A 20,343-nucleotide genomic window follows, 5' to 3' on the forward strand; every position below is an offset into this window, starting at 1 on the left:
AGCTTAGGTGCATATACAGTACATACAAACAGATATTAACTGTATTGGTCCCTGCAGACATCTCATTTTTAATGTGTCTATGATAAGGTGAGGCTATCTGGGAACTAAAGAAAGATATAATTAAAAATATAGTAAAAATTATTAGAGATCCTGGAGAAAAAGAACCCCCTGAAGATCCTTGGTAAATGCCAATGTATAGCTAACCCAATGGCTGCCTAGTTCATTCTATAAAATTCTTCATATACTTGAATAAAAGTTGTTTGTCAGTAGTGATGTCATTTTCGCTCATGTGATCTTAAGTCCTGTGCCAAGACCAGTAGGTTTTACTTGTTAAAGTGGGAGCAGCTAATATATAGTGAACAATAGGTTAGTACAAGATCTATATGTATTCTGTGCCTACTAAAGAAATTATTATAGTAATCTTTCTCCCTTTATTTATTAACTTCAAAATATCCTAATAATTCATATTTCAGAAAAATACAGTATTAACAATGACAATACTAATCTTATTCAGGGTAAGATAACATAAGTTGACAGTGTTAATATGATGTAATTGTTCACCAATAACTGTAGTATTAACAGTGGTAAAGCATGCCAAATTACTGAATTCTAACATTAATTAGAATCATACTTCATTTACATGTTGAGTTGATCCTCAAAAAATATTTTATTTTTTTCAAATTTTATATAAATAATGCATATTTTTTCGTAGTACTTTAGTCTGGTTAGAATTCTTCCAACTGAGCGAGATGACATCTTGAGGTGTAGTGTAAGACCAGTGTTTCTTAAACTATGGATACCGTATGTGTTTGTAATGGGTTACCACATCATTATGTAATAAAATAAGTCATGATTGTCCTAGTGTGAATTCTGTGGCGGGTGATATACCTCCCTATATTTAGCATCTTCTGTGCTGAGGTAGCATACGATTCAAGATGTAATTTATAAATCAGGCCATTGACCCACCACAGAAAGGTTTTGTTTCTATGGCATGAAAGTATAATAAATATTCCTGATAACACCATCTTCCCATACATAACCTATAAAGCAATAAATCTAATATGTCTAGGGATTGAGCCTACCCTTGTGCCTACAGCTGCTTCATGAGTATGCCCTAGATAAGTGGGTTGAAAAAATGGATGAATGGCTGGATGACCGATAAACAAAGATGCATATAAAAAAGAAGGGGGAGGAAAGAGGGAATGACAAATGAGTTTGTGAGGTGAAAGGACAATAGCGCTAGTTTGAAATGTCACAACAAAAATAGTGGGTGTGGCACAAGGAACTGAAGACTTTCAGGGGTGTTGTGATGGGAAATCAATAGGGTGCAGAGTCGTGAAAAGTACTCAGAAATGATACCTTTAACTTTGAGCTAAACTCAAAGTACTTTGTCTAATGTTTACATTCACTGAAGTAAGAAGTATTTTAGTTAAAAATACTTGAGTAAACATAAGAAATATCTGTTTGAAAAAGTATTCAACTGTCAAAAGTAAAAGTATTTTATATTAATGAGAAGGTGCAAGGCTTTTTCTACAGAACACATAGCATATATTTTATTTTTAAATACACTCATAGAGTATTGTTGCTGCAGAAATGCACTGGAGAATAGTGAATCATACCAATGATGCTTTTGATTAGTATAAAACTTCAGTCATAGGGATGACCTGAAGTGTGTTGCTAGTTAGTTTGGATATGACTTGCACTGTACATGCCTATTGGGATACAACAGTAGAGAATGCACCCCTACTCCATCCATCCATCCATCATCCAACCCGCTATATCCAAACTATGGGGTCACGGGGGTCTGCTGGAGGCAATCCCAGCCAACACAGGGAGCAAGGCAGGAAACAAACCCCGGGCAGAGTGCCAGGCCACCATAAGGCACACACACACACACACACCAAGCACACACTAGGGACAATTTAGGATTGGCAATGCACCTAACCTGCATGTCTTTGAACTGTGGGAGGAAACCGGTGTACCTGGAGAAAACCCACACAGACATGAGGAGAACATGCAAACTCCATGCAGGGAGGACCCACTGCTCCACCATGCTGCCACCCCTACTCCAAAGAGAAAAATAATTTAAAAAATGCAAAAATAAGAATAAACAATTAAGTGAACAGCTCACAAAATTAACACTTGAACAAATAAACAATACACAAACACTGAGTAAAAATCATCACAGGTTGGGTTTATTATATTTACAGTATATGAAGTAAGGATGGATTCTAGAAGGGAAAGTAATACATTAATTAGTAATACACCAATTTCATTTTGTTGTTTATCTTTAAGAAGAATTCTCTTAAAAATGCTCAGTTTGGTACCCAATTTTATATTTAATTTACCCTCTTGAGCACTCATGAAAACTATAGAATTAACCACAATTACTCAAGGCATATTATTGACTCTCCAAACAAATGTATACTAATGGGTTATCTCATAATATATATTCATATTCGAATGCACTCCTACAGACAATTTAAATTGTACAGAATAACATTTTAACAAATATAAGGCATTCAACAATTTGCATTAATCTTACATTACAATTTGCATTAATATTACAATACAGTATGGTATATAGAAGTCTTGCATAATTACATGGGACAGTCTCTATGGGGCTGTAGAAAAATGTTCAGATTGCCAGTACTGGATGGATCCTACACAAAAATTAACATTGCAATTAGAAATTAGAAGACAGACTTTATTAATCAGCTTTATGTAAATTTTTTACAGTTTCTTTTTTGGCATTTATGGACATTTTATTTACTGGAACTTTTTTATTTTACTTTATAGCATGTGTAGAACTCTTTTTTTCTGTTGTTTTGTAGGAGTTTACACACTTGAATTTGGAGAAGTACAATTAAGAAAAATTAAAATCTGTAACTTGGTCTTGGACATGGTGTATCTGTACACTTTCATTATTGTATGTTGAGTACTATCAATGGAAACCTTGATAACTTTGAAATACTGTATTTAGTGCTCTGAATTGATCCTTGTTGTGTCTTGTGGTTATTGTGTGTGTGATCATTTTTGCTTGCTTGTGTGTGTCGTCTGAGGGAATTATGTTTACCTATATTTATTTATTATCTTCCTAAAGCGTAAAGTCACAAGTATTCCTGAAGTGTAAAGTCATAAGTAGACTGCAGAGGTCTATGTGATTGTGATTGATCGACATAGGCATGCTGACAAAATACATGTGCATAAGATAAGTAAATAAATATAGGTAAACAACATTCCATGTGGCTTTTATTTAAGTAACATATAAATGCTTTTTTATATAAAGACCATCATAAAACATAATCACAAACTGAACTTTGCATGAAACCTTGGCGAGCTCTGTAGACAATGCTGTCTCATTGAAGGACATATGTGTGGCAGATTGGATGCAGTGTCATTGCTATTGCAGTAATGTAGTGCAGTGGACAAAATGTCAAATGCCATGCTCGGTTAAAGTCCTTGTAGAATTTGCATGTTATCCCCCTGTCTTCAAGTACCTTCGTCTGGATACTCTGGTTTTCCTTCCATATCACCAAACTGTGCAAGTTAGATTAATTTTGCCCAGAGGGGACTGGGCGGTCTCTTGGTCTGGAATCCCTGCAGATTTAATTTTTTTTCTCCAGCCGTCTGGAGTTTTTTTTTGTTTTTTCTGTCCACCCTGGCCATCGGATCTTACTTATTCTATGTTAATTAATGTTGACTTATTTTTATTTTTTATTGTGTCTTCTATTTTTCTATTCTTCATTTTGTAAAGCACTTTGAGCTAAAATTTTTCTTTTATGAAAATGTGCTATATAAATAAATGTTGTTGTTGTTATTGTTGTTTTTTGAGTAGCTCAAGGAGGTGCTGGACATACTTACCTACTCACTAAAACTGTTGCATAAAGCAATAGATTATTTTTCATTAATTCATTTTTTTTTGTTAATTGTTTATCAGTTATCTAGATTTTGTTTCTTAATTGTTCTATTTTATTCCTCATGTTGCTTTCTTCTGTTTTGTTCAGCCCAAGGGGACAGGGCTGCCAATTATGGCAGGTGAGCAGCTAACAAATCTACGACACCTAATGTTCTGTCTGAGGCTTAACTCTGCACCTGTCTAATCAATGGAATACTGGGTTCTGTCCAGTTTGTATTTAAAATGTGTATGTATAGTTGTTAATTTTATATTTTATTTTTGAGAATTTCTTCTTGTTTAGGGTTATTGGTATAAGCTTTTGTTTTGTGGGACTTCCTTTGTAGAGTGGCTAGTTCAATGTCGGAATTAATTATAGTTAAATGTTGATGCTTGGGTTTATTACACTTTTTGTGTGAATATTCAGTAACTGTAAGGCAGTCCTAAGGATTCATTCTATTTAAGCTGTTACAGTTTTTCTTTCATTTTATTTTAAATTGTTTAATTCATTAAAGCCTTTTTGTTTTGGTGTTTATTTTTTCAAGCTGTTTTTGTTTAATTATCTGGGGCTCACAATTGATTATTTTAGACCTTACGGCACATTATAAACTGAGTTGAATTTGTTGAGTTTATATATGGTTTCTACTGCTGTATATACTGGCGTTTAAGTTCTCCTGTTGATAAGTCGGGACTTGATTTTACAGTATAATTTCCGTGATTTTATAATGTTCGGTCATATAAGTCAAATGCGGAAAATTCACGCTATTGATCCAAGTGATTATGATATGCTAATGCCCACCTGAGAGAGTAATCACAGAGCACGCTGCCTTTTTTTTTAATACAGTATGTATTGTGCCTACGTCACCACAAGGTAATACCCAAACTATTCCGAAGCGACGTTTGCACTGTTTTGTACGGTATTTGAAATCGTGAACCTTTTGAGTTGGGGAAGAGGGCATTTTGCCTGTTTTTTTAATAAACATTTGCTCTGTATTTAAAATCTTCCAGGTTAGGTGCAGTGGCATTAGGCAGAATTTATCTATTATCCTTAATATATCCATTACTATACAGGTGACCTTCTGGTTCCTAGTTCATCTCTGAGTTGGCAAAGATGATTGCTTTAAGGATCAGATTGCTACTTACTTTAGTTTTATTACCATGCTTGGAGTTAAAACTCTGTCCAGCCCTCCCTTCCTTCCTTTCTCCACAACAGATTGATCTTTATTTTAGTGTGTCTCCTGCAGGAGGGCAGTATCTAATTTCACAGAGATGAGATGTGTTAAAACAAAGGTGTGAAATATGGGACAATCACAAGGTTCTTGGACCTCATTATTATCCCTCTGAGCTGCAGGAAAGCCTGAAAAATCAAAATTGTTGGGGGTGTCCCTGAGTATAATATATTAAAAACATGTTCCTGGTAATGTATTAGGTTTGAGAGAAAATGTACTTTAAATATATTTTAAGGTATTTATGAGGATATCCTTTTATTTTAACCTTCTATACCCTCAAAATGGTGTGTTTCTGTGTGCCATGCTCTTAATTAACTAGATTGGCAACATTGGTTTTTTGAGTAAGAGTAACAACGCAGGGCGCCAAGCTACCGCAGTATTAATTATACATGAGGAAAGTTTCTTTTTTAGTTATGTGTTGCACATTTCTTGCCTCGTATTTCCTGTCAATCTGCATTGATCCAGATTATTGTAGAAATGGAACATACATGAAATGTATGTATTCCAAATAACATTATATTATTTACACTATAAAACTCAAGGCACTTCACACCTGATGAACAGATTTGAACTCTGAGAATTTTACTTCTCACTTCACCTGTGTCGGTGAGGGTGGGATAGCAGGCTGTTTGAGGTGATTGACACATTTGCAAAACAAAGATGCTGATAGATAGCTCTAAAGGAATTTAAGGTGGCCTGGCATTCCAACATTTATCATAGGCTTCTGAGATTCTAGTGTTAATCAGACAATGAAAGAAACGTAAATATGTATAAGAAAAATTTTGCGGTTTATGCTCTGTATTAATATTTTTAGCACATGCTGAGTGTATTAGGTTTTTCTTTCTGCTTTGTTTTTGCAGCGTTTGTCTTTTTTTTTTTTATTTGTTTGACCTGTTTTATATTTTGCCTCAGTGTCTGATGTTTCCTAGTGTGTATTACCAATAGATTTACATTAGATTCTGCATTTTGTTGGATAGAAATCCTCCCTTTTGTCCTTAATCTACAGTAGTTATCTTTTAGTATCAGTCACTCTGTCATCACCTCACCAGTAAGATAAAGTAAGATTGTGTGACCTCAACTAAGCTCTAACTGGAAACAGTTACAACAGTTGAAGTATTCATGACTATTCCTTTTCCAGTCATGTTCACCCTTCCAGTGTTCCAGTGTCTTCCAGAGTTGGGTGCCTTGCCTTTCTCTATGATCTTCACTTTTCTTCTACAGCACTCTATTTTATCAAATGCCCAGGGAGTCTCAGCCTGCCTTCTTGAGCCTTCCCAGGCTTGCAAAGTGTAATGTGAATGTTCCAGAAGTTCATGGAATGAAGAACTCACATCTATGAGAGATTTCACTGTCAGTCACCCATCTTCTGGGTAATATGCTACACTCTACATTACACTTTGCTTCCATGACCACCTCTGTGTTAATAATTTGATATTGCTTACAAATCACATATACATGCTCATCAACTCTAAGAGAAATGATCTTTATGTGCTGTGAACGCTGGCCCGGACACACACAGACGGACAACATAGTTCCACCCAACACACATTTATTTTCACAATATTTACAATTAGTGCACTCACAAACCCCAGTGCCTCCAGCACTGATTCCCCCAATGTCCAGGCCACACAGTCCTGTGCCTCTCTTTCTCCTGGCCGCCTCCAGTCCTCACTCCAGCTCCGTCTTCTTCCACCCGACTGGAGGGAGACGGCCCCTTTTATAGGAACCCGGATGGGCTCCAGCTGCTTCCCGGCAATCTCCCGCGGACACACCCCGTGTGGCGGAAGTGCCGGCTGCGCACCCGGAAGCCGTCCCCTGTCCTCTTCCCCCCGGCACTTCCTGGTGTGGCGGAAGTGCCGGGCTCCCGGGATAATCAGGCACTGGGGCGCCGCCTGAAGGTGGCCATGGGTCCCTACAGGGCTGGGCTTTCAAGCCCTCTACCCGAGGCCTCCAGCATAACCAGGACAGACGCCCCCTCTCGGTCTGGAGGAGGCACTAGCCCTCCTCTGGTCCTCCTGGGCGTCCCGGCCGGGGACCACACGGGATATACCGGCATCGGGGCGCCGCCTGGCGGTGGCCGCAGGTCCCTACAGGGCTGGGCTTCCAAGCCCTTTACCCGAGGCCCCCAACGCAACCAGGGCGGACGCCCCCTCGCGGTCTGGAGGAGGCACAAACCCTCCTCAGGTCCTCCTGGGCATCTCGGCTGGGCTCCAGCCCCAGCCGGGGACCACAGTGCATACAGTCAATCACACAAACAACTCCAGGAAAACTAGTGATTTGCATGAATGCAGCATGAATACATTGTTTCACGTGGAGTGGTTGACAAATGTAAATCTATTAATTACCCCAAGCACTGGAACAGCATTCAAAATTTGATGCAATATTTGAGCAATGGTTAGTTGTGACATACCATAATCATCATTATGGCAAATTTGTATATACCCTGTAGTCAAAAAATGTAAAGCTACCAGCTCTTTCAATTTGGCTGACAGCACATGGCTTCTCTGCATAGATTGAATGATCACATGATTAACAGTATTTTGTTATGAATATTATTCCATCTCTGTTGAATCAATATCTTTTACAAGTTCATTGCTCTCTAGCACTTCCAAAAATGTTTTCAACTTTGAGACACTTTATAAATATGGGCACTGAAGTCATCTTTATAGGAAGAAGAGGGTTTTTATTCTTCTCTGGGGAGATGTTTTTAAACAGAATTTCAGGGAGGAGAAGGGATTCCTTTTCAACATAGTAACTGAAAAATGTGTAGTTAGTATTCTTACCTTTCTATCTACACCCTTGTTCTCTCTTCTTTCTCATTGACAAGTGCATAGCTTCTTCAACCATAAATCCATTGCTAGCATACAATGCATCACAATAGATTTTTGTTTACCCCTACTTCATTAGGGGGGACTATTCTCTTTATCTACTTTTCATCAGTGCACAGTCACAGGGTTAATCTCTTTAAGTGTCCTTTTGGATTAATGAAGCACTTTTGCCATAGAACACAAAGGACCAAAAACCTCCCATGGCAAACTGTGGTTCAAGAATATCTGGGGTAAAGCTATGTGCATTATTCAGGTGGTGAGAGCAGACAACTGCTTCTCCAACACTATTATTGTTAATACAGGAGTTCCACAAAAAAAGTTCCACAAATCTGTGCTGTACTCCCTTTACACACATGACTGTATGGCCAAGCACAGCTCCAACACTATTGTTAAGTTTGCTAATTACACAGTGGTCTTAGGCCTTGTTTTCAACAACGACGAGGAGGGATATCTGGATGAGGTAGAGAACCTGGCAGTGTGGTGCCAAGCTGATAACCTCTCACTGAATGTCAACAAAACCAAGGAGCTTGTGGTGGACTTTAGACAGAAGCATCAACAAATCTACAGCCCTATCAACATAAATGGAGTTCCTGTTGAGGGGGTAAATGGCATCAACTACCCAAGTGTGTACATCATGGAGGACCTGACATGGATCCAGCGCACACAAACTCAGGTCAGGAAGACAAGACAGCACCTTTATCACCTGAGAAGGCTGAGGAAAGTCAAGGTCTCTCCAACTATTTTGAAAGCTTTTTACACTGGTGCCACAGAGAGCATACTAACACAGAGCTGTACCTAATTGTTTTGGAATTGTCTCAGTCCAGGTCTGCAAAGCCCTACAGAGAGTGGTGTGTTCTGCAGAGCTCATCTTATGGTCAGAACTGCCCTCTCTGAAGGATATCTACACCAAGCGCTGAAAGACGAGGGTGATTAAAATAATTATGGACTAAAATAATTATGGACTCTACCCACCCCAGCAACAGACTGTTCAGCCTGCTCAACTCAGGCAAGTGGCTGCGCAGCCCAATGGCAAAGACCAAGAGACTCAAGACGAGCTTTTACACTCAGGCCATTAGGATCCTGAACTCTGACATGCCAACAAACATTCAAACCTAAACTCATTTTACATTTATTTTAACTTACTGCATAGTCACTTTATATTTTCTGCTGTTTCAGATTTTTAACATTAATCTAGTTTAATTTAATTTAATTTAATTTAATCTGACTTTAATTTTTCTTAATTTTATTATTATTATTATATTGTGTGTTTGCTTTTATTTTGCACAATCTTGAAGTAGGCCAGTTTTTCATTTCACTGCATGTTATACTTGTATAACTGTGTGTGTGAGATGAATAAAACTCTTGAATCTTGAAATAGTCCAGGGAAGAGCGACTAGGTTGATTCACTAAGCTGATTCCAATAGCTGAAGGGTTTTATTCCAATAATTTTTACAATCAGTTAAATAACTTTATCTGTAATTGATCTCAGTATTTGTTTTTTGTGTTTGTAACTTTGTATTCATAAAAATCAGATTTTTGAGAGATTTACATTTTAATTTATTTTTCCATAGCATTAAATGCTTTATTTATTGGTCTTCCAATCATTTATACTGACAAATAAAACAGACACCATTGCAAATGTCACTTAATGCTGATAGCCTACAGCTACTTCATTGTCACTTCCCACAGCACAATCATTAGTAAATAACAGCTTAAATAACCAGAACATCTGGAAAAGCAGAATAAAAATAATGAAGATGTATATCCTAAAATTAAGTTAAAACACCTAATTATTTCCTAGTAAAATATAGAAAAGCTTTGTAAACCCAGTTTTGGTAATTTCTGTAATGACACTAAAATATGGAAAATAAGAAATAACAGCTTTCGTTTTTAAGATGAGAGTTGAATTAATAGCAGATGTTTGTTAGAATGAAGACGTGTTGCCACTGGGTCCCTCAAGACTGAACCTGAGAATTACTGTTGTATATTACTAACCTGTACATTTGTTGTTTATGTGTTGATGATTAGACTTTCTCAAACTATGTAAAGCTAAGCTAACAATCAATGTACTCTGTCTTAACTCAATCAGCTTACTAGATCTTCCATAAAATGAATGATGACGCAGATTTTATGTCATTGGAAAGATTAAATGTAGAGTATTAAGGCTGTACTAAAATCTTTAAAATCATACAGTGTTATTATATAGTTGGAATTGAGTTACTCCTTAAGTGTTTGTCAGAAAATCAGTAGTACAGGGCACTAATTAAATTCACTTTGCTGTAATGTGGAAATGGTTTTTAAAAATTGTGTCTTTACCAGTCAAAGCAATCCAGAGAAATAAGGATTCTAACTAAGCATGACTTTTTTTAATTAGCTTAGGAATTTTAATATGAAAAAGAGCTGTTACACTAATATAATAATATAAGCTGTCTATAAAAACAATTTACTACAGATTCCTTCATTTGTTATATTTGTTGTGAAAATAAGTGCTGTGGTTTTTATGAAGACATACCGTTCATGTTACTAAAGTATGAGTATTGCTAAATCATGTGCAGTTCATATCCTGCCAACATTGTTCTTTCATGAATTGATCCATTCACTACTGTAAAATATTATGAAACAATTTATTGAAATGCTGACTCTGCTATATAATGAGAGGCAAATTAGAAACTTTTCAGCAATGAAACAAGAGTTTAGCCACTGAAAAAAGGTTTTTCTTTTGTTTGAAACATACTGTAGGATTGTAACAGATTGTAACATAAGATTTAATATCTAGGTGTGACATAGTACTTTTTACTGTAGCTGATTTATTAACAACAGGAATAGGCAGCAATAAAATTGTATCATTGTGCAGATTGTCCTGACTGTATTTAATACCAGAGTTTTAACAGGATCCATGACAGCGGTTCTCACTTCAGCTTTTCTAAAATAACTTTCTTAGTAATGCAACCTGTATGGGGCCAGCCCAGTTTAAGGCATAAAAGAGCTTTAAGTTTTAAAGGATGCTCTGGTGGACAGATTCCTGTGGGCTTGCAGGGAACAGTAGGTTTCACATGAAGGAGTTGTCAGCTGGTGTCTCTCACCAAGGGAACAACTTACCTTGTGTTTTTCTGAGGGAACCCGTACTTACTAGCTGGGACTTCAAAAGGGCTCCTGGACAGCATATTGAACCTGAAGTTATGAGGAGAGTTGAACAAGTGTTAAACCAAACAGAACTGAAGAAGCTGGTTACATTTTAGCGGAGGTGTTGGGGGTAAAAAAAAGGTAATGTGTTGAAATTGTGTTGAGGAGGGAAAGTGCGATATGCTCCTCATCAGTTAGACATGGAGCTTAACCTGTTTTCAAATCCTGTCATGCTAGAAGGCTTATTTTTTTTGCCAGTTTATTTTAATACTTTGAAATCCCTCTTGTGTTAGTGCATCCCCTACTAGTTAAAACTCCTATGAAGTGCAAATTAATACCACCACCAGAAAAACAGAATGCAACATTTACATGCAGAACAATAAATATAAATCTTAAATAACTAATATAAAAACAGAAAAACATTAAAAGTTATGTATATACCTGAAGAGCTGTTACACTATCCCAAACATATTCAGTTCTGTTTATTCTAATAAAGCACCCTTCCACTGAAAATCCCCTCATAATTTAGGCTAATAAATCTACAATATATTTGGAGAATAACACAAAATGAAATGGAACTGTAACAGAAAAACATAATTATATGCACTATACAGGAAATATTCACAATACAGTATTGATCATCTTTTGATTCTATTTATTATATTTACTTTCTAATTCCACATTTACGAACAGTCAAAACAAAAATATGCATACGGCCTTACATATATTGGTTTATTAGATATACTGTATATGCATATATATATATATATATATGTACATGTTACATTATTTTGTACTCTTATTAGTGTTTTATATTTGTGAATCTGTTTATTACACAGAATTCCAGCATTTTGGTAAAACATAACCTCCACTATATTAACCCACCGCAGTTTTTAAAAATTTCCTACTAATTTCAAATTTAGGTATGTAATTGTCCTGCATTATATGTAAAACCTTTTAAAACCTGCTCCTCGACTGTCTCTATATTTCCAAAGCTTATCCCAGTCCATCCTCATTAAACTTGCTGCATCTGCGCAAAATTTACCATACCAATGTTAAACTTAACAGTTTTAGTCTTTGCATCCACACTCTTCCAAAACACTAAGAATTGTATTATATTATGATCACTTGAAACTAATGGTTCAATCACCTCTACACCCTCAATTCTGCACTGGTTATTGCAAAATGCTAAATCTAGATAGGTCTCACCACATTTGTGCTTATTATTTCCTTTTTTAGTAAGAGAAGGAGGGTCAAGCACACTCTGCCTTCAGTTCTCATTGACAACATACATATACCGCGGGAGTGCATCTAAACAATAGGCATGGGTGGAGAACCAACAAAGAGGCTTTATACAAAAAGAGTCAGAGTTGCCTCTGTTTCCTGAGGAGGTTGGCTTTGTTTGGTGTATACAGGTCACTCTTGTTTGTTTTCAATCACTCTGCAGTAGCCACTGTATTTTTCTATGTAGTAGTTTGCTGGGAAAATGGCATTAGTGCAGGTGATGCCAACAGAATAAAGAAACTGATTGAAAAGGCTAGTTCAAACTTGGCAGCCAGTCTGGACTCACTGGATGAAGTGGTAGAACAAAGTCCACTACTGCTATCTTGGAAAATGACTCTCAGCCAGTGTATGAGGTTTTGGCTAAGCAGACTGAGACAACTGCGTTGCTCCCAGGAGCATTATGTAAGGTTATTCCCACCCTCAGCCATCAGGCGTATATAATTAGTATCCCCTCAGCTAAGGGGGTATTGTTTTCTGTTTGTTCAATGGTACTGAGCTGGTCTAGCAGACATCCTACTAGCCAATGATATATATATATATATATATATATATATATATATATATATACAATCTACTGTATATATATATATATATATATATATATATATATATATATATATACAATCTACTGTGCCAATTCCTGACATTCTGTACTGTAAAACTGAAACTTATAATTGTGCCCAATTCTAATAATGTTACACTTAGTAAACACACTTTGTTAATTCACTTATAGATAGTTAGTGTTATATGTATATTTGTACTTTGTTAGCATACTTAGGAAAAAAAATCCTTCTTAGACTACTTGTCATACTTTTCATTCAAGTCATCAATAACAATTGATAGCTCATTTGCTGTAAATATGGAACCAAATATTTTAGTGTAAAACATACTTTAAAGTAAAGATGCTTTTCTCTGCAGCTTTAGTGCACAATAGTTATATACTTTATAGGTGCCAGGAAAGAAAGACAGGTATCCTGGGCAGGATAAAGGAAGGATTCATACTTGCCCAGGAGGCATAAATGGAAGGATTGGATGAATGGGCTCAACAGGAGCAGTTCATTCCCCCATATGACAGGTGGCAGTGTTCCTCAGAACTAAACCCATAAGACTGGACACCAACAGGGTGGCATGAGAGTTGTAGTCCAGAAATGCAGCCTTTGGGAACCACCATGGGCGTTGCTGGGAAAGGATTGCCCTGGTTTATGCATGACCTGGAAATGCTCCAGACAACTTAGACTGTCTCACTTTAAGTAAATTGAGTCAGGGGGCAGTTGGTAACAATATTTTCAAGGAGGAGGGAGGAATTATGAATGGTTGGTGTTGTTGGTAATTGTATGTGGAAGGCATTTTGTCAAATAAAAAAACATATTTGAATCTGGACTTCTGTTGGGTAGTTCTCTCTATGGTTTTTGGATCAGTGGCCCCTCTTGTGGTTACAACTTGTACTGTAAACTTCTTTATTTACACAGCATTCCCAACTCAGCTATACTTATAATATGAAAGCATCTGAAATATACAATTCCCACAACACTAATTTATTTTATGCATTCCACTTAGTTTCAATTAATATCTACAAGTGAATTTTATTTTAGCTGGAAATTAGGAGAATATTGGTAATATTTTCATTTTAGATAAGGGATTGAATTCAGTTATACCTAACATATATTCCTTGGCAACTTGTGAAAACTGCATTGTAATTCATCTTAAATTGTATATCACAAATATTTTTCAAGATGAAAATTATCCAAAATATTTTCATGCAGTGGCCTTGAAAGTACTGTTGTAATTAATATACTATTTTCAAATGACTGTGTTGTGCTTTGTTATACAGTAATGTCTTCAGTTTTTTCAAAACAAAAAACTTAAATATATTCAAAATAGAGATTAGATAAAATAGAGATCTAACGGAAGTAAAAAACTTAGGGGTAACCGTTGACTGTAATCTGAATTTTAAATTGCATATTCATCAGACCACTAGGACAGCATTTTTTCACTTAAGAAACATAGCAAAAGTTAGACCTCTTATATCATTGAAAGATGCTGAGAAATTAATTCACGCTTTTGTTTTCAGTAGACTAGATTACTGTAACGCACTCCTCTCAGGACTACCCAAAAAAGACATAAATCACTTGCAACGAGTGCAGAATGCAGCTGCTAGAATCCTAACTGGGAAAAGAAAATCCGAACACATTTCTCCAGTTTTGATGTCACTACACTGGTTGCCTGGGTCATTCAGGATTGACTTTAAAATATTGCTTATGGTTTATAAAGCCTTAACACTAGAATTACCAGAGCCTACGAAAAAACTCGTAATTCCGTCCCACCTTAAATCGCTTCTTAAATCCCTTCACACCTCTCCGCCAGCGCCCTTTGTCTTCTAAATGTGCTGATAAAGAGAAGCTAGGAGCAGCCGGCTATTCCATCCCCCCACCAATTTAGAACGTGCACGAACTTCTCTCAGCTCATGCCTTGATTGAGTATCTGGGAGTGAAGTGGAGTTTTAGAGTGGAAATTATAGATCGTTGTTTGGAACACACGCATTTCATGTCTGTTCCGTTTCTACAGTAATCTGTGTCAACACATTGTTAAAACAGAAACGTTTTTTTATATTCTAGTAGTAGATGACAAAATGTAGGCATAAACTATATAATTCACTTTTCATTCTCTCAGTCGCGTTCAGAATCAATCCATACAACCCCATCTGACACTGCTGTTTTCACTAAAGACGCGCTATAGCTCTGCAGTGTACCACGATGCATACTAACGCCTAATCCCCCCGGGTTCTGACACACAAACGCTAGCGAAGCTGCCTTCTTCGTATCTCACCGTCACTTGCTTTTCTTTTTATTCAGTTTTATTGAGTGTTCCTGCCAGTCCCCGCATGTTGATGTATGCTGTTTCTTTTGTACTCCAGGACATGCAGAGGAAAGAATGGTAAAGACCAGTAACTTTGGCGCTATATGCAATCATCAGACACTCCCATTCTGCCCATGTCGTTCAAACACAGGAACATATATTGGTGTAAAAGTATAACAAAAGTGCACTTTTATTCAAGTGCACTTTTTCCATCGCCTTTTCCTGTAAGAAGCAATGTCTCTCTATGCTGTGGTTTCTATTACACACCTGAAAGAAAGAGACAATATATGTGAAAATATAATTGCACTAATGCAATATTATTTGAAAATGAACAGCGTCAGATCGGGTGTGAATTTATGCAGGAACTGGAAATTCTCTGATGAGGGACCTTCCCCCAGGGAAGAAAGTACAGTGTCAGGTGCTCATTCAGTGTGATAGGAACCATAGCACAGAGAGGTGTGTACACGGCAACAAGTAAATGTAGGAAGGACGGTCCTTGGGTGTGTGGGAACTGTTAATATTTGAATGTGATGATTATATATAGCACGGAATGAAAATCTGCACTTCTTAGCATTGCACCATGCAAGCTGTCGTATCAATCGCCTACTGTAACTTGCTTTCTTTTTTCTTCGGTTATACAGGTAGTTTTGAATAAAAGTGCACTTGTTTTGTTTGCGAAATGAAGTGTCTGCGCACTTTTCGTGGCATTACACGTGTATTTTTTGAGCATGCCCGTTTGAGCAGTATAAAAAGTATAAAAAAGTATAACAAAACAACGGGCAGATGGGGAGTGTCTGATGATTGCATATAGCGCCGAACTTACTGCTCTTTACTATTCTCTCCTCTGCGTGCCCTGGAGTACAAAAGAAACAGAATACAGACGCGCTATAGCTCTGCGTTGTACCACGATACATACTAACGCCCCCCCACCCGGTTCTGACACACAGACGCTGGCGAAGCTGCCTTCTTCGTATCTCACCGTCACTTGATTTTCTTTTTATTCAGTTTTATTGAGTGTTCCTGCCAGTCCCCGCATGTTGCTGTATGCTGGATATTTTCACATGTATTGTCTCTTTCTTTCAGGTGTGTAATAGAAACCACAGCATAGAGAGACATTGCTTCTTACAGGAAAAGGCGATGGAAAAAGTGCACTTGAATAAAAGTGCACTTTTGTTATACTTTTACACCAATATATGTTCCTGTGTTTGAACGACACAGGCAGATGGGGAGTGTCTGATGATTGCATATAGCGCAGAAGTTACTGGTCTTTACCATTCTTTCCTCTGCATGTCCTGGAGTACAAAAGAAACAGCATACAGCAACATGCGGGGACTGGGGGTATGGTTGGCGTTAGTATGCATCGTGGTACACTGCAGAGCTATAGCGCGTCTTTAGTGAAAACAGCCGTGTCAGTTGGGGTTGTATGGATTGATTCTGAACGCGACTAGGAGAATGAAAAGTAAATTAAAAAAATAAAGCTAACCTTCACAAGGATCATAAATTGCACCGGCTGTTACAGACTAAAATCAAATGTATGCTTTTATTCTAAAACAGTAAGACTAAGAGCAGTTTACTTCTCAAAACGGAGGGGCGCAGGATCGAACTCGTGACCTCTTGATTCCCAAGCGGGGGCTGAGTCTATTGAACTACAGAGGCAGTTACAATAAAGTGCTCCTCTCGTTCCTATACCCCTAATTAATATTCCCTTCCACAGAATTGGGGTCGATTTAGTCTGGCCTCTAGAGCCCTCAGCCCAAGGACACAAGTACATTTTAGTCCTCGTGGATTATGCCACCAAATACTCTAAAGCTGTTCCGTTGTGCTCAGCCACTTCTAAAGCCATTGCACAGGAATTACTAGGGGTCTTTGTGCGTGTTGGTATCCCCAAGGTAGTCCTGACGGACCAGGAGATATCTTTCACCTCGGAGACATTCAAGGAGACTGCCAAGTTACTGAAAATAAACCATTTAAAAACCGTGGTGTATCATCCTAAAAACCGACGGTTTAATAGAGAGGTTTAATCAAACTCTCAAACAAATGCTGCGTAAAGTGGTCAGCGAGGATGATAGGAACTGGGATCAGCTCCTCCCCCTTGTCCTTTTTGCTTATCAGGAAGTTTCACAAGCCTCCACAGAGTTCTCTGCTTTTGAATTATTGTATGGGCGACAGCCCCGTGGCATATTAGATATCCTAAAACAAGAATGGGAGGAAGAGGCTCTTCCCTCTACAAACATACTGAAGTATATCGCGCAATTACGTGATAGATTTGGAAAAATTCGGCCCCTCCTTAAAAGTCACATGGAAGAGGCCCAAGCAGCACAGGCCCGATATTACGACTGCGGCACGTCTCTCCGGGAGTTCCGCCCGGGAGATCATGTGATGGTCCTAGTGTCTACCTCCCACTCTAAGTTGCTTGCCCATTGGCAAGGCCCCTACAAAGTTAAGGAGAGGAAAAGACTTGTCGACTATTTGGTGAGTCAACCCAATCATCGGTCGAGGGAGCGGGTTTATCATGTGAACCTGCTGAAACCGTGGAAGGACAGGGATCCTGATCTCTCCTCCGGCGAGTCCCGCTCGCTCTTTGCTCACACAGCTAGCCTTAGCTTCGGTGCAGATTTAAGTCCCAGACAATGATGGGAGCTGGAAACAGTTATCTGATCTGTCCGGGAGCTAGTGAGTGAAAGCCCCGGAAGGACCTCTCTGGTTGAGCACAACATTGTGACAAAGCCTGGGGTTATTGTCCAGGAACGCCCGTGTCATCTTCCTGAAGCAAAAAGGGCTGAAGTGGAGCTTGAGATCAAGCACATGCTGGAACTAGGTGTGATCAAAGAAAGTCATAGTCCCTGGCCCAGCCCTATTGTGTTGGTCGCTAAGTCTGATGGGAGTTGGAGGTTTTGCAATGACTTCCGTCGGCTTAAACAAGTCTCCCAATTCGATGCCTACCCAATGCCACGAATGGACGACCTCCTCGAGAGGCTTGGGCAGGCTCAATACTTGACCACATTGGACATGACAAAGGGGTATTGGCAGGTTCCTCCACGTAGGCTAAAACCGCGTTTTGCACCCCTAGTGGACACTTGCAGTATTGTGTCCTTCCATTTGGGTTACACGGGGATCCAGTAACCTTTCAGAATCTGGTGGACAAAGTGCTCCGTCCTCATAACTCAAAGAGTGCTGCCTACCTGGATGACGTTGTCATCTATTCCAGCACATGGAGGGAACACCTACAGCTGGTCCAAGCAGTGTGGATGCTTGGGGAGGCCGGGTTCTGGATTAATCCCAAGAAATGCTTCTTTGGATTGAGCGAAGCCAGATATTTAGGCTATCCGGTGGGTCAGGGTACCGTGAGGCCACAGTGCTCCAAAGTAGATGCCATTTTGAAATAGCCCTGTCCTCGAACCAAGCGGCAGGTCCAAGCCTTTCTCGGGTTAGTGGGGTACTACCATCGGTTTGTGCCCCGGTTCTCGGACAGAGTGGCGCCCTTGACTGATTTGACAAAGAAGAGGGCCCCGAACATTGTGGTATGGAATGAGAAAACAGGCGCTGCATTTAGTGACTTGAAGCAGGCCCTTACGTCTGCATCTATTTTGACGGCACCTAACTTTTCTTTGCCTTTCATCCTCCAGACAGATGCTTCAGAAACAGGCCTGGGGGCCATGCTGAGCTAAAGCGTCGATGGTGTGGAACACCCCATCATGATCCTGAGCTGGAAACTGTTGGACCGGGAGGCCAGGTATGCAGCGGTGGAACGGGAGGCCTTGGCAATTAAATGGGTGATTACCCAGCTGAGGTACTACTTGCTGGGCCGGGAATTCACCCTTGTCACAGACCATGCACCTTTACAGTGGATGGCCCTACACAAGGAGTTGAATCTGCGGGTCACCAGGTGCTTTCTTGACCTACAGCCGTACAAGTTTTCGCTCGTTCATCGCTGTGGCACTCTCGATGCCAACGCTGATGCTCTTTCTCAGGTTCACGACCTCTCGGTTAGGGTCGCCCAACCCGATAGGTCTGGGCTGAGGGGGGGTCTTGTCACACACGTGCACATGGGAGGCAGCTAAAGGGTTTGAGTAAGGGCAGTTCCGAAGCATGCCAGGATATGGCAGAGTGCACTGACTCTTTTTCTCCCTTTCCTGTAGACCATTCACGGGAGATCCCACTTGGCTCTCTTGACGACACTTCTGGGACCGAGCCTATGGAAGAAGACCTTGCCGGCCCCAGCCCTGTGATGTCACGTCCGGACTCGAACCAATAGCTGAAGACCATAAGCCGATCCCTATGATCTTACTTCCTGTCTTCCCCTTTAAAAACCTACACCTTTTCCCTAGTCCCTCAGTTCTGTTTTGTACTTGGTTTTGTGTACAGCAGTGCTATATTCATTTGATCGACTTTGCAGCCAAGAACTCAATTATACGGATGGCTGCCCCAAACCTTTTTCATGACTCATATGTCTCATTATTGTGACAACATATACAAACAAACTTATTTGTGATTTACATACTGAAATCTGGTCTTTTAAGTTTAGTGAAACTTTTTAGTACTAGGGTGTTGGATCATGTTAGCCATTATGGATGTAATGAGAAGTCAAATAAAATTACACCTTTTATTGTCTAACTAAACAAATTACAATATGCAGGCTTTCGAGGCAACTCAAGACTCAAGTCAAGATTGTTTGCATTGTGTAATCTTTTTAGTTAGCCATTAAAATGAGTCATTTGGTTGACTTTTCATTAAACTTTTTAAATATACATACTGCAGCAAATCGTTAGTATGAATTGACAAATGGTTTAGTATTTTAATGAATTGTGTCTCTGATATTTGGCGTTGAATGTCAGAAATGTTTTTAAAACTTAATTATAATACATATGACATACTCTTTATTAGCTCTAAATGACCCAGTGATCAGATTACGTATTGTGGTCCCTGGACGGGGGAGGACCAGAGGGGGGCTTGTGCCTCCTCCAGACCGCGAGGGGGCGTCCTTCCTGGTTATGTTGGGGGCCTCGGGTAAAGGGCTTGGAAGCCCAGCCCTGTAGGGACCCGTGGCCACCACCAGGCGGCGCCCCGGTGCCTGAATATCCCGGGAACCCAGCACTTCCGCCACACCAGGAAGTGCTGGGGGGAAGAT

This window comes from Polypterus senegalus, chromosome 9, assembly GCF_016835505.1.
Source record: "Polypterus senegalus isolate Bchr_013 chromosome 9, ASM1683550v1, whole genome shotgun sequence".
In the NCBI taxonomy this organism is placed as follows: domain Eukaryota; kingdom Metazoa; phylum Chordata; class Cladistia; order Polypteriformes; family Polypteridae; genus Polypterus; species Polypterus senegalus.